The 13,783-nt window shown below is 32.3% G+C and overlaps 1 pseudogene; it reads left to right on the top strand.

Moving 5' to 3' along the window:
• The first annotated feature begins 3,619 nt into the window (after positions 1-3,619).
• On the top strand, positions 3,620-7,519 carry LOC127721124 (pancreatic secretory granule membrane major glycoprotein GP2-like; annotated as a pseudogene).
• Positions 7,520-13,783: the final 6,264 nt, after the last annotated feature.

The raw sequence follows: 13,783 nt of genomic DNA on the forward strand, positions 1-13,783 counted from the left end.
TCAGACCTTAATATTAACAACTAATTGTGAGGCCACAATGGCCTGATCCTGATGTAGGATTGCTTAGAATTAAATACATGTTTTCGATTTGGAAATTTTGTGTATTGGGGGGGGGGGGGGTCAGTCAAAGCAAATATTTTGTAATATGAAATCATTTATAGAATACATTATACATTCGTTATCTATGTTTTGAATTGTAATTTGGAGAAGTAGGTGTTGATGACAGATCCTTTTATTATGATATCAGATATGTTTCACCATGCACGTAACAATTTATATGTTAATGTATACTGGTAAATTTTATCCACGGTGATATGCATGGATCTTTAGTTAAATAACAAAATACGTGTATCATTTTTATTCTATTTATTTCAACTATCAATTCAATCAAAATAAATACAAGTACATTATTTTCGTAGACTTGATTCATGTTTATACACTAGACCGTTGTTGAAGACCTGCAGACCTTTATTGGATCTCTATATTTACTGTGGATTTATTCATTTTCTTTGGTACCACTTATACTCTAGGTAAACAGTTGCATCACGCAACCTTCTGAAGCTTTGAATTAAATTGCTCTTTAACCTCGTTATTGATTTTGCCATCCAACTATTTTGCTTCGCGCGCAACTTATGATTCGTATGAAGACAAATCTCGCGTCTGCCGTACGTAGTGTTTATAACCATTTGATATATTAATTTTGTATTGGCCAAAACTAATTGATAAATGATATATTTCAATTTTGATTGGCCCTGAAACTATAATTTTTTTTCTTCTAAGAATGATAATGATGATGATGATGGTGGGCACTTCTATTATAATTATGATTATGATTATGAATATGATTATGGTTATGAATATGATTATTATTATGATTATGATTATGATCATGGATATTATTATAAATATGATTATGATTATGATTATGATTATGAATATGATTATGATTATGATTATTATAATTTTAAGTGTAACAGATTTCCCATGATTTGCACTAGAATCAAAATATAACGTCAGCTTTAATTTGTTTTATTAAGGATGTCAGTCAGTGACTTCTTCTCCTGCTGACGTTATTTTCGTTGTTGATGAATCCGGAAGTGTAGGCAGTACTAACTTTGATAGAACAAGAGCCTCCATTGTGGATACAATCCGTGATCTTGATATTAGAAATGATATTATACGAATCGGGGTCATGACCTTTGACGATACAAGCCGGACAGTTTTTAATCTTAACACTTATCCAGGAAATCCTCAATGCCATATTCCTCTGGAAAAGACAACTAACATAGAAGTAATTTAATCTGCTGCAACATTAAAAGGAAAGCGGATTTCTATTCTTGTAAACGCAAATAATCAACTGCTACATGTGGCTTTATATTGATCGAATAGAGGCTGGATCGTCAGGTAAAAGGTTTTTCGCCTTTAGATGAAGAATGTACATGGATCCTTTTCTTTATTTACAATCGATTGCGTTCTGCATCAAAATGATATATATATATATATATATAAAGAAACGCTGTTTTGTGTTTTTTCTGTATGTACTTGTAGAGGCAATGATTATTTCACGTGACATACGAATGCTAAATTTCCATTTAGTTAAATTAAAAAACTGTAATTGCATTTTTACAATGAATGTGATAAGACTTATTAATGATACAGTATAAATATCTGAATGTTGTATTATATAATATCATACCCTATCGTATTCACAGTTTTCAGGATAAGACATTTAATTCACACCCTTTGTTATCCTCCTTGGTATTTTCGCCTCTTTTTTTTTAAAACATGAAATGAATAAAGAAAACCCAAATAAAGAAACAAACAAAAAATCAAACTTGGAGTCAACTCCATCTAACAAATGAAAACTATTTATGTCAATTATAAAATATTTAGCAGCTATTGTGTGTAAAAGAAAAACAGAGCTTATTTGTCTTTAAAAATATAACCGATGAAATAAGCCTAAATAATAATTGTTTTCAACAGAATCAACAAATGCCAAACATATCAATGTTAACTGTCAGCACAGTAGTTGGTATGTTAAAGTCCACCTACCGCCATTGGAACAACAGTATTCCGACTTTAAAGAGACCGACGTCTACCTCGGCTCTCACAGTTGTACTGGAACAAGATCCGGCGATTACCTCATTTTTAATGAAGATTATACAACATGCGGAACAAATAAGATTGTAAGTAGTGCATTGATAAACATGTATTTTCAATTCTAAATAAACATCTAAATTGCAATTTTTATTGACTAGTAGATGGTTAATAAGCCGGCATTGGTATCATGGGTTCATGAGATATATTTCACAGAATCAGATAGCAAAAAGGGTGACAATTCAGCTGTCAAATGAGTCTCATTTGTATCGAAAAATACCAGTAACGAAGCAGCAATATTACCAACTCAATAGTTTTCCCTTACTACAGTCTAAATTGAATGTTTAACTAATTATGCATATCTTTGTTTTGGTCGAAGTTTGAGATACATTTTTTTTTCTGAATTTCGAAATCGTCTGGCAATTGTTTAAATGACCGGATTTCTCATATTACATATAACCTGTACGCGTCCTATATCAGGATCATAAAGCTATCGACGACGATGCATTTTTACATATAAATTGTTTTACACATATATAGAAAGTAATACATGTCAGTAAAAAACACATATGGAAAGTAATACATGTCTTGTTGACCAGATTTTAGCCCGTATAGGTTGGGTGATTGATTTTTGTGTTGAACGCCACCGTCAGTTACATCATGGTTGTCTTTTTTATATCGGAAGAACCCTGGGAGGATCATTAATCTTTAGTGCATATAGTTGGAATGTTCCAAATTCAAAAACGTGATTAGAGAGACATGTCTTTTTCGATTTGGTTCAAGATGAAAGACTATTGATACAAATTAATGTAAAGAAAACAACTTAGGTCTTTGAATATTCAGCGACATATATCATCCTTGAAAGAACTAGATGTTTTAGACATCTGTATTTCGTGTGACAAAATAAATTGTTGTGATGCATACCAACACGTTAAAATAACTTTGTTTTTTTGTTATATCAGCTCTTCAAAATATTCTTTTAGGTTTTGGAATTTAAATTTATTTGGCATAAAAAAAACCAAAAAAACACTAAAGTCTTCTTTAACAATTCCGCCAGAAGATTAATAACTTAATGTTTTCCAAATTTGCATTTTACTAAATTCGACAATAAACTATTTTTGTTACAGTTATATTTAATAATATTTGTTTGTTATTTTCATACTGCCATGGTCATTTTGATATTACTTTTATATTATATATCATCAATGGAAGAAGGATTATTACGTTCTTTTACGAAGCTTGTTTTATTTCACAGACATCTGCAAATGGAGTTATTTATACAAACACACTTGTCTACGCTGTGCACGATCCAAACCAACCATATATTGTCCACGAGTACAGGTTTCGTGTAAGTGTCGAATGTGACATGTCAAAGCGGGAGTCAGGAGAAAAAAACATCAACAACATCCATGGCAACTTAGAACAACAGACAATTTCTGGTGTAGGACATTTTGTCGTTCAACTGAAGTTCTTCAGTGATTCAAAATTTCAGCACGAATTCAATTGATTCCCTCCGTCCTACATGGTTGGTCAGAATGTTTACGCCAAGGCAACAACTCCATTCCTTGACTATAATGTTAAAATGAGGTTATCAGACTGCTACATAAAGCCAAGTAAATCAGCAAGTGATTCGTACATCTACTATCTAATCAAAAATGGGTGCGATGGACTATTTAATCAGAAATGGGTCAAATTATTAATAAATGTTCATGAATTATTTCATCAGAGATTAAAGTGCAACAATTTAATGGCTATTCATAAAGAAGCGATAACGGAATGATAACTTCCTAAAGCTTTCAGAAGATTGGTCACAACTCTTGAAATATGGTTTGGTCTCTATATCCGGCAACATCAGATAGAGCTGCGGACTAAGCAAGAATCTAACATCATGAGTTTTCAAATTACACAATGAATTAAGCTTGAAGACAAAAACTCTTTGCTTTAAGATCTCGCAGCTAGCAGACGACACCATTTTTTCTCTTTAATCTAAAGATGATGTGAGAAATACACAAAATATCATTAACACAATTGAATTAGTAGGTTCAAAAATTATTTTTAAATTGATAGGTAAAATTCTGTAGGCCAGACGTATGCTATGTCTACATATGATTCGTCAGTACCGCTAGTATTATGAACAGTTAAAAGCCAAATACTAAGTTGAATAGTATTAAAACCAAAGTTAAAAATTGCCAAATACGTCTATTGCAATCTTTTCCTTGGTAGGAAAGCATAAGTGGTTCGAATAATTCAAGATTTTATAAACTTAAAAATCATATCAAACCTGACATATCTAGTTTACAGAATAAATGTATTCAAGAGTATAAAACTCTTAACTTTATAGCGAAGTCTAAGAAAAGTAAACCGAACAACAAAAAGTCAAGAAACGTCTGTCAGATGTCCTCTGTTGATAGATATAGACAATTATATAACAGCACTTCAAGTAGAATTGGTCAGGTGACTGACAATAAATTATCTTGCTAACGGGTAAATAATTCAGACATTCAACATTAAAAAAAAATTTGAATAATATCAAATTAAATTTAGATTTACATAATTTAGAAAACATAAGACTAGACATCATAACGTATTCTATGTATTACTGGTAAATTATTAAGCCAGGGATTTCGTTACCACAAATTACTTAAAACTTTTTCTAAATTCTTCTCTTCCACAGATATAAAGATTAGGTTTTGAAGTTTGGTTGTACCTGTAGCAAACGTTTTCAAACGGGATTGCACATCCTCATTTTTACGGCAATATTGTTTACCGTGCCCGGAAATTTAGAAACGATCCTGGTAAACTTATCGATCCTTTAAATAAACTTATTCTGGGGGGTTACCGGTTCGGCACTGTGGTTGAATCATTGAGTGTTGTGTTTGTTGGTGCTGGTGTTGGTTTTGTTGTCGCTGGGTTGGGGGCAAGCTGAATGTTGTTGTTGTATACGTATGCACATTCATGGATCTGCTGTCTGTCGGTGCCTGTGTCTTGGCGTTGTACGGGGTCATGTTTTTCTCTGGCTGTTTGTGGCGTCTTTGCGCTGGGTCCGTTGGATGTTGGATGTGTGTGGGTTGGTTGTTTGGTCTTGGATGCGTGGTTTTTTTTATTAGTTGTTGGTGGCTTTGAACTAGCTGTCAGTGACTGCTAGTGCTCTCAGATCTGTACTTGGTGTCTTTTTGTTGTTTGGGTGTGCAGGTGCCCGGCCGCGTCCACTTGTGTTTGTGGTGTTTGTGTTTTTGTCCATCTGATGGGTTGGGCCTCTTTCGGCTGGTTTATGTGGTTCGTTCTTGTGTTGTGTTGTTGCACCATTGTCCCGGGTTAGGGGAGGGTTGGGATCCCGCTGACATGTTTGACCCCGCCACATTCTGTATGTATGTGCCTGTCCCAAGTCAGGAGCCTGTAATTTAGTGGTTGTCGTTTGTTTATGTGTTACATATTTGTTTTTCGTTCATTTTTTGTACATAAAGTGGGCCGTTAGTTTTCTCGTTTGATTTGTTTTACATTGTCATTTCGGGGCCTTTTGTAGCTGACTGTGCGGTATGGGCTTTGTTCATTGTTGAAGGCCGTACGGTGACCTATAGTTGTTAATTTCTGTGTCGTTTGGTCTCTTGTGGAGAGTTGTCTCATTGGCAATCATACCACATCCTCTTTTTTATATCATATAAAGAAACGGAATATAAAGTGCGTTTAACAGTCTATTTTGGAATGTATTCAAATAAAACATAATTTGTGAATGTGTAATATTACAAGTAGTTTCATAATCACCAGTTAAAATACACTTATCAATATGCTCATGGGTAAGGTTTATGGACCCTTCTGTGTTACTTGTGTTTCCATGATATGCTAGCGTTTATTGCTTACGAAATGTCCTGAACAACCTTTACATAAAAAAAAAAAACACTCGTGCTGAGTCACAAAAATCGAGCGCAACCTAGAAATTGAACTTGAATTGGTCCATATTTATAATCTTTTAAACAAATAAATTAATTTATAAACTTATTTTAAGGAAATCATTGCTAGCACTGCATGCAATTATCCTCTCTCTATCAAGCACCGAATTTTTAAATATTAGAGTACAAGGGGGAAAACTGTGGATTTTTTATAAAATTTCAATATGTTTAGCATTGAAACAACAAAAGAGTATATAATCCTTAAGCTTTCTTAAAGTGGTAATGCCGCTGGGAAAACAATTACAACTTGAACAAATTCGTGCATGTCTTTTGACAGGCATTAAGCATGCTATAATTAATGTATTTGTTAATCAAAACATAAACAGAACCTCTACGATTGACTATTATATATGTTTTTTGACAGATGTCCAGCTGTACCTAGTGCGTTTGTCACTACCAAGTCTACACATGAGACAAGATTCCACTTCAAAGAATTTGGAGTACGCTTTCCACCCTATTTCAATGTATGTTCATTGCAATGCCACATCTTGTCATATCAATGACTACTAGAGTGACTGTGAGCCTCATTGTAGCAACAGGAAGCGAGTCGGGAGCATATATCAAGATGATGAACCTATTGAAGGTGTTGGACCAATTGGTTCTGCTGAAGATGAAGCTACAGTTCTTTTTCAAAAGGGCAAGTTGGTTAAGGAAATTTGAAATCATTGAGAAGGGCAAAGTAAACTATTAACGTCGGTAACGATGTTCAAATTTCTTAAATAAATAAAGAAAATAAATCAAGGTTACAAACAAAAAATGTTAACTTTTAACAGACGTAGAAGTGTATTGATTAGTTGAAGAAAAAACATTATCATAATTATCAATAATCATAAGGGAATACAGGCATTGACTTTAAATGAAAATAACCCTTTTTAAATTTCATATGTTAGGAACCCTGTTCTTGATTTACCTTCATCCAGGACGTTCAAACCTAAACATTTTAAAACCAGGGATATATATACATGAACACGCGTAGCCAAATTATTCAAAGACAACTTTGGCTGAAAGAGGGAGAAACTTAGTTTTTTGACAATTTCCTCATGTATTAAAAAGGGTTAAAATATTTTAATAGACATGTTAAAATTATTGATAATTTAAGAAATCATTTAGATCACATGTGTGCAAAAGGTTTTTAAAATATACTGACGGACTTTTAAAAATAACCTTGTACTAGTTTCTAATATCGTTCTTAGCAATTTAGCACATTAATCAGGTGACTGTTTGGCATCTGATTGGACACGAGAAAAACACAATATCGGATCAATTATTGTTGGAAGTCGGAACTCAATGTTTTTTTTCAAATTATAACAGGTCCAGAGGAGTTAAATTCAGGAAAGAAAACGGAAGTAGGAAACAATTGAACAAAGCCTCTGTACGTCGTTGGAGTCGTCGTTGTATCTGTGTCAATGTTTGCTACTTTGGTTGTGACGTCGATATACTTCAGATCAAAGAGACGACAAAATGAAATCGTGTAAACAAATATCTTGTGGCTCGTGAACTCAAATAAGTGAACTTAAATATGGACAAAAAAACGATATGTATGATTGTTCTGTATATATGACGAAGATGTTTTATTTGTGAAAGAGTGTATTAAAGCCATCAAAGATTATTTGTCTCAATATTTAGCAAAAAGAGTTTCATCTCAGTTATGTGTTATAAATGTTTAAGTTTAGTTTAGTTTTAACAGGAGTTAAACCTTTATCTCTGAATAATGTTGGTTAAGAACAACGGCAACATAACATGACATGAACATCTGTACCTATTGTACATGGTAACACGTTTTTCTTATATTACACCCATTTTATATAAAATGTCGAAAGTGTAGAATATCTCAAAATGAAATGATTTGACAGAACAACACATTGAATGTATACAGTCAACATGACATTGCGAAGTTTTAACTGAAGTTGTTTTGCTGTTTTATAATTCATGAACATAACATTTGAGAGCATGTTTCATAACCGCAAACACATCAATAATATAAGCATCATAAAATGAATACATAGGAAACAGAAATCTACAGGTTGTTTTATTGTAAAACATATGAAATACACAAATTGAGATTTCTCTATTAAAACTTTTAGTCGTCCTTAACATGAATGAACTATTTGTCACTGGAATTTAAGCAGCACACAATCAATTGATCAAAACTCATAGCGAAGGAAACAGTTTTCAGTTTCTGATCAAAACCTACTTCTGTGTTTCCCATAGTGTGCAGAACAAAACCATCAGGGTGGCTTTTACCTCCAAATGCAAATCGATTGAAGAATTTATTAAAGCGAAGAAGGCTGAATGTTTATCCTGAAAAAATCCAAATACACAAACAAAAAATAAATAATTATTTTGAGTTTTAAACATTTTTTCTCCATTAACTACAGTACTGATAAATGTACTTCTTGAGGTTACTATACTGAAACATTGACTATTAACAAAGACTAGTGTATGAATATCCTAGGTTTACAGTGTACCAATACACTCACACAATTGTCGTTTCATTTCTAATTGTTGTTTGTCTTTCATTGGCTTTTAAATATAATTCATTTTTCTTTACCAACAAAGCAATTGAGAAAAAACGATTGAAACTTCAATCAGAATGTTAAAGTTACCATGAGCAACAAGAAGGACGCAAAAATGAAGCAGAGTCTGCTTACATTTCCGGGGCCCCTGACATTAGATTTGTGAGTAGTGTTGTGTAAACAGTCGTCGTTGTCGTTACTTTTATGTATTGCCATTGTTCTGTCGATTGCTCTTCGATTTATGAGTTTTGTTTCTCCTTTTGGTATCTCTTTTTGATGTAATTATTTAATTTAAAAAAACGTTAGGGAAACCAACATAACTGTCTCATGACCATTGTAAGAATACTACAGATAGTCCGAGGTAATTAAAATTTAATTAAAATGTCAAGAGATCAAGCAAATTATCTAATTACAATGTGATTAAAAGGACAGAGATCAAGGTAATTGTCTCATTACAATGTAGGAAAAACGATAAAGATCAAGATAATTGTTTCATTACAATGTAAGGAAAACGACAGAGATCAAGGTAATTGTCTCATTACAATGTAAGGAAAACGACAGAGATCAAGGTAATTGTCTCATTACAATGTGTTGAAACGAGTGATTAATGTAATCTTAATATTTTATGTAAAGAAACGTCTGAAATATCCGGAATCTAGCACCAGAAATCAATCTAAATGAATATATAGGGAGTTATATAAAAACAATTAAACGTGGTATAATTACATATAAATCAGCTATAAACTTATACAAAAGTAGACAATAATGCTATACATAAGCAACATAAGGACAGCTTTAAAAATGTGTAATATGTGTATGAAGTGAAATTTATTCCTGATTAAAAAATAATCCACCAAAATAATGACTGAACTTTGTAATTAGTTGTATTGAGCAAATCCCTATGCATTGTTTTAATCAAAAATTTAGTATCAAATAATACGGTTATTATGATAAATTTAAAGATAAAGTTAACTGAGTAAGAGGGAAGTACTTGATAATGTAAAGATTATGCATAACATATCTATCTATAATTCGTCACAGGGACAAGATGTGCTTAATCAATACTTGTTTTATCATAAGTTCAATATAACAAGGTTAAATCAAGTTCATTTTTTGTATTAAGAATACATTATTAATTTTATTCTATTTAAATTTTGATACAAATATCTATAATACTTTTCGTAATCGTTTATGACTTTACTTAAAAAATAAAGATAAAACAAAACAAAATTTGAAAATATTTTCCCATTTTGTGCCCCATTAGGACAATATCAAATTTTTGGAAAATTTATTAACTGATATTTCGTTTACCCCATTTACCCGAAATGGGCCAAGGGAATATAATGCTTTTAATTCTAGTCTCTGTGAGTATTTGCTTTGTGTCGGAAATCCTTAAGCATGTTATTCATCCGTTAAATTTGTACATTGAATTAAGGGCCATTTTAAGCTTATGTCTATGTAGAGATGATGAACTCTTTTTCCATGAAGTCGAACTTTTCATTTTTGTGGAATTTTATTACACTATAATAGCTTACTGAAATATTTTGCATGTTGCTAAATTTTTTCACTACCATCAATCATTCAATCAATCAATCAATCAACCAATCAATCAACCAAAACGATGAACATGTGATTTTACAAGACTTTCTAGATATATTGGTACACTCTCCGACATATTAAAATGTGTAACATAAAGTCAAATATATAAATAACATCACATATGAACATGCAAATACATTTATTTTCGTTTGAATTTAGAAACCGTAGTTACTGCGAGCAATCAAATCTATATTAGACTTTTTATCTTATTTATACTAAAGAATTTAGTGAAGATATACTTCGGACGATAATGGCGAGAGATTATTTGAATATGTTAGAGTCAATACCAATAACACAATCTAAACACAAAACGATGTAAAACATTATAAAAATTGTTATTTATATATATGGATGAATATGTCAGAAACCAAAGGAATACATAAGGTATATAAAACAGTGGAATTAATTACTTTTGGAGTTTCAAAAATTCACTGGAAGTACTTGATGGATTGCATGCTTATATTGGTGATTTTGATTCTGTTCAAAGTGTTTGGTTTTCTACTCTATATACCTACCTGCATCACAATCTCATTTAGAAAAAAATTCACACATATAATTAAATAAGCATTTAAAAAGTCATAATTCAAAAATATATGCTCTACCTCACTTGGGTCAATTTTTAGTAATAACAAACAAAAGAACTATGTAAATTGGACCTTCTTTGATATAATAACTGCACATGAATTTTTACTAGATAACATTTTTGGTCGCTATGGATCAATCGTATATCGTCAAGTTTTCGGATTTCCAATAGGAACTTACTGTGTAACACTTATTGCAAACCTGTTTCTGTATTGTTATGATTTACAATTGAAGACTAAAATCGGCAAAAACAAATCGAAACAACAGCTGATACAAAAATTTGATAACACTTTTAGATATTTGGATTATATTTTGGCACCCAATAATGACGACTTCAGTATGTACACGAACGAGATTTTTCCTACTGAACTGACTGTAAATAAAGCTAATATTAACGATGAGCACAGCATGTCCTGGTTATTGATATCTATATCTTTAACAGGCAGTTTAATACCAACATTTATTATTAAAGAGATAAGTTTTCATTTCCTATTGTTAACTATCCATTTTTAAATGGTGAAGTTCCGTTATCACCATCTTATGGTGTTTATATCTCTCAACTTGTTTGATTCGCTCGTGTATGTAACAACGTATTTGACTTGAACGAAAGAAATATCTCTACACCAGGGTTTTCGATATCACTAACTAGTCAAAACAGTTATTTATTATCGGTACAAGGACATCATTAGTAAATAGTCATCAGCAAAAACAAATCGAAACAAGAGCTGATACAAAAATTTGATAACACTTTTAGATATTTGGATTATATTTTGGCACCCAATAATGACGACTTCAGTATGTACACGAACGAGATTTTTCCTGCTGAACTGACTGTAAATAAAGCTAATACTAACGATGAGCACAGCATGTCCTGGTTCTTGATATCTATATCTTTAACGGGCAGTTTAATACCAACATTTATTATTAAAGAGATAAGTTTTCATTTCCTATTGTTAACTATCCATTTTAAATGGTGAAGTTCCCTTATCACCATATTATGGTGTTTATATCTCTCAACTTGTTTGATTCGCTCGTGTATGTAACAACGTATTTGACTTGAACGAAAGAAATATCTCTACACTAGGGTTTTCGATATCACTAACTAGTCAAAACAGTTACTTATTTATTATCGGTACAAGGACATCATTAGTAAATATAAATCAACATGCAGACATTTCACATCCAATTTTTTACAATAATATTTTATACAAAGCACAAAAACTGTCGTCATTCACCTTAAAAGCTAACCAAATCTCTAAACAGATTTAATCAGAAGGGATATAGTTACTATACTGTTGTCGGGTTCATAAAGGATGGCACATTTTGGTTTTAAATTGATTCTTTCATCATGTTCATAGAGTATTTGCATCGGAAATATACACATTTATTTCTAAATCAAGTTGGTGGCATGATACGATGACACAATCAATGTCTTCTCATATATTTTGTGATGTTATGATACTAAACCCATTATGGGAGGGATTGTGTTTAATTTTGCTTTAATAAAAACATTACCTTTCAATCAGTTTAATTGAGGTCTGGAGCTGGCATGTCAGTAACTGCTAGTAGTCCTATGAACAGTTATGTATAATTTTCATTTTGCTTAGTTTTTTATGTTTCCTATTCTGAAATCGGACTCGGACTTCTTTTAAGCTCAGTTTTACTGTGCATATTGCCATGTGTTTGTTTATTCTACATTGGCTAGAGGTAAGGGGAGGGTTGAGATCTCACAAAACATGTTTAACTTTGCCGCATTTGTGCGCTTTTTTCAAGTCAAGAACCTCCGGCCTTTGTTAGATTTGTATGCTTTTTTCAATTTTATTTCATTTATATGTTACGTACATTTTCACTTAACTAATACACATTTTGTTTAGAAGAAGCTCAAGCCCCCTCGCGATGCGGGATTTTATCGCTGTGTTAAAGATACATTGGTGGCCTTGGGCTGTTTTCTGTTCATTTGTCTGGTTGTTGTCTCTTTTAGACGTTCCCCATTTCAATTCTCAATTTCATTAACTTTTTCTAATGAAGAAACGAATCTTTTTGTATAGTTCAGTATAAAAAATATACAGTCAACCTCCAAGTTTGAGACTGCTCCGTTGAGGTCTATAATGTGAGATAATGATGTATATCTAAATGAATCTGATTCTTATATCTACAGGTTAGTTGCGTCTTTGTGAACGGAATATCTGAATTTTGGTTAAATAATGGTAAGTTAATGTTACCTTTTTATTTGTTTAGAAATTATAAAAACAATTACTAGTAGTTGTTTCATCATCTTAGTTTTTAGAGTTTGTTTTCAACATACAAATCAGAAGATGTGGTAGGATTGCCAAAAATATACCAAAGCGACGTTCCAGCTTATGAGTCGACAATAAACAGCCAACGCCATGGATATAAAAAAAGACAAACAGACAAACAACAGTACTAAAAACACGAGACTGATTAAACGAACCCCTTAAGGTGATTTTAGTGCTCTGGAAGCTTTAAATGTGGCATCAGTTGTGTTGCTAATGTAAGTATAAAGCCGGTGATCAGTCTAATTCGGTAGGTCACATTCGGGGAAACACTGCATACTACCAATAACCAGAAAAGGGTATAATCGGTCAAACTCTAGTCTGCTTATTAGGTGGATGGAGTTAAGTCTAGATCTAGATCTAGTCTGTATCTTTATTTTTCGATTGCATTGCAATAACTTCTAATATGGTGGCAGACAAAAAAACCAACTCCACGGGTGACTAGGGTATAGATATATGGTTATCTCTTGGTGTTTCTCCGGGCAATGAAAAGCTTGCCACAGTGGGGCGTCCGTTTGACTATGCAGAATGTATAAATTCGCAACCAGTTTGGTCAGAATAGTAACATTAAATATGATGTTTGGTGTAGAGTGCCACGCTGTCTTATAATAGGAAACCTTGTAACAACTCTTTTAGGGGTCCATGGGTTGCATGTTGCATGGCTAACATTAAAATCTTTTTATATCATTTTCTAGTGACATTTCAAACATCCTGACCATCATTCCGATCGATTGACTATCTTAGAGCC

Source organism: Mytilus californianus, unplaced genomic scaffold (genome assembly GCF_021869535.1).
Source record: "Mytilus californianus isolate M0D057914Y unplaced genomic scaffold, xbMytCali1.0.p SCAF_12, whole genome shotgun sequence".
Classification (NCBI taxonomy): domain Eukaryota; kingdom Metazoa; phylum Mollusca; class Bivalvia; order Mytilida; family Mytilidae; genus Mytilus; species Mytilus californianus.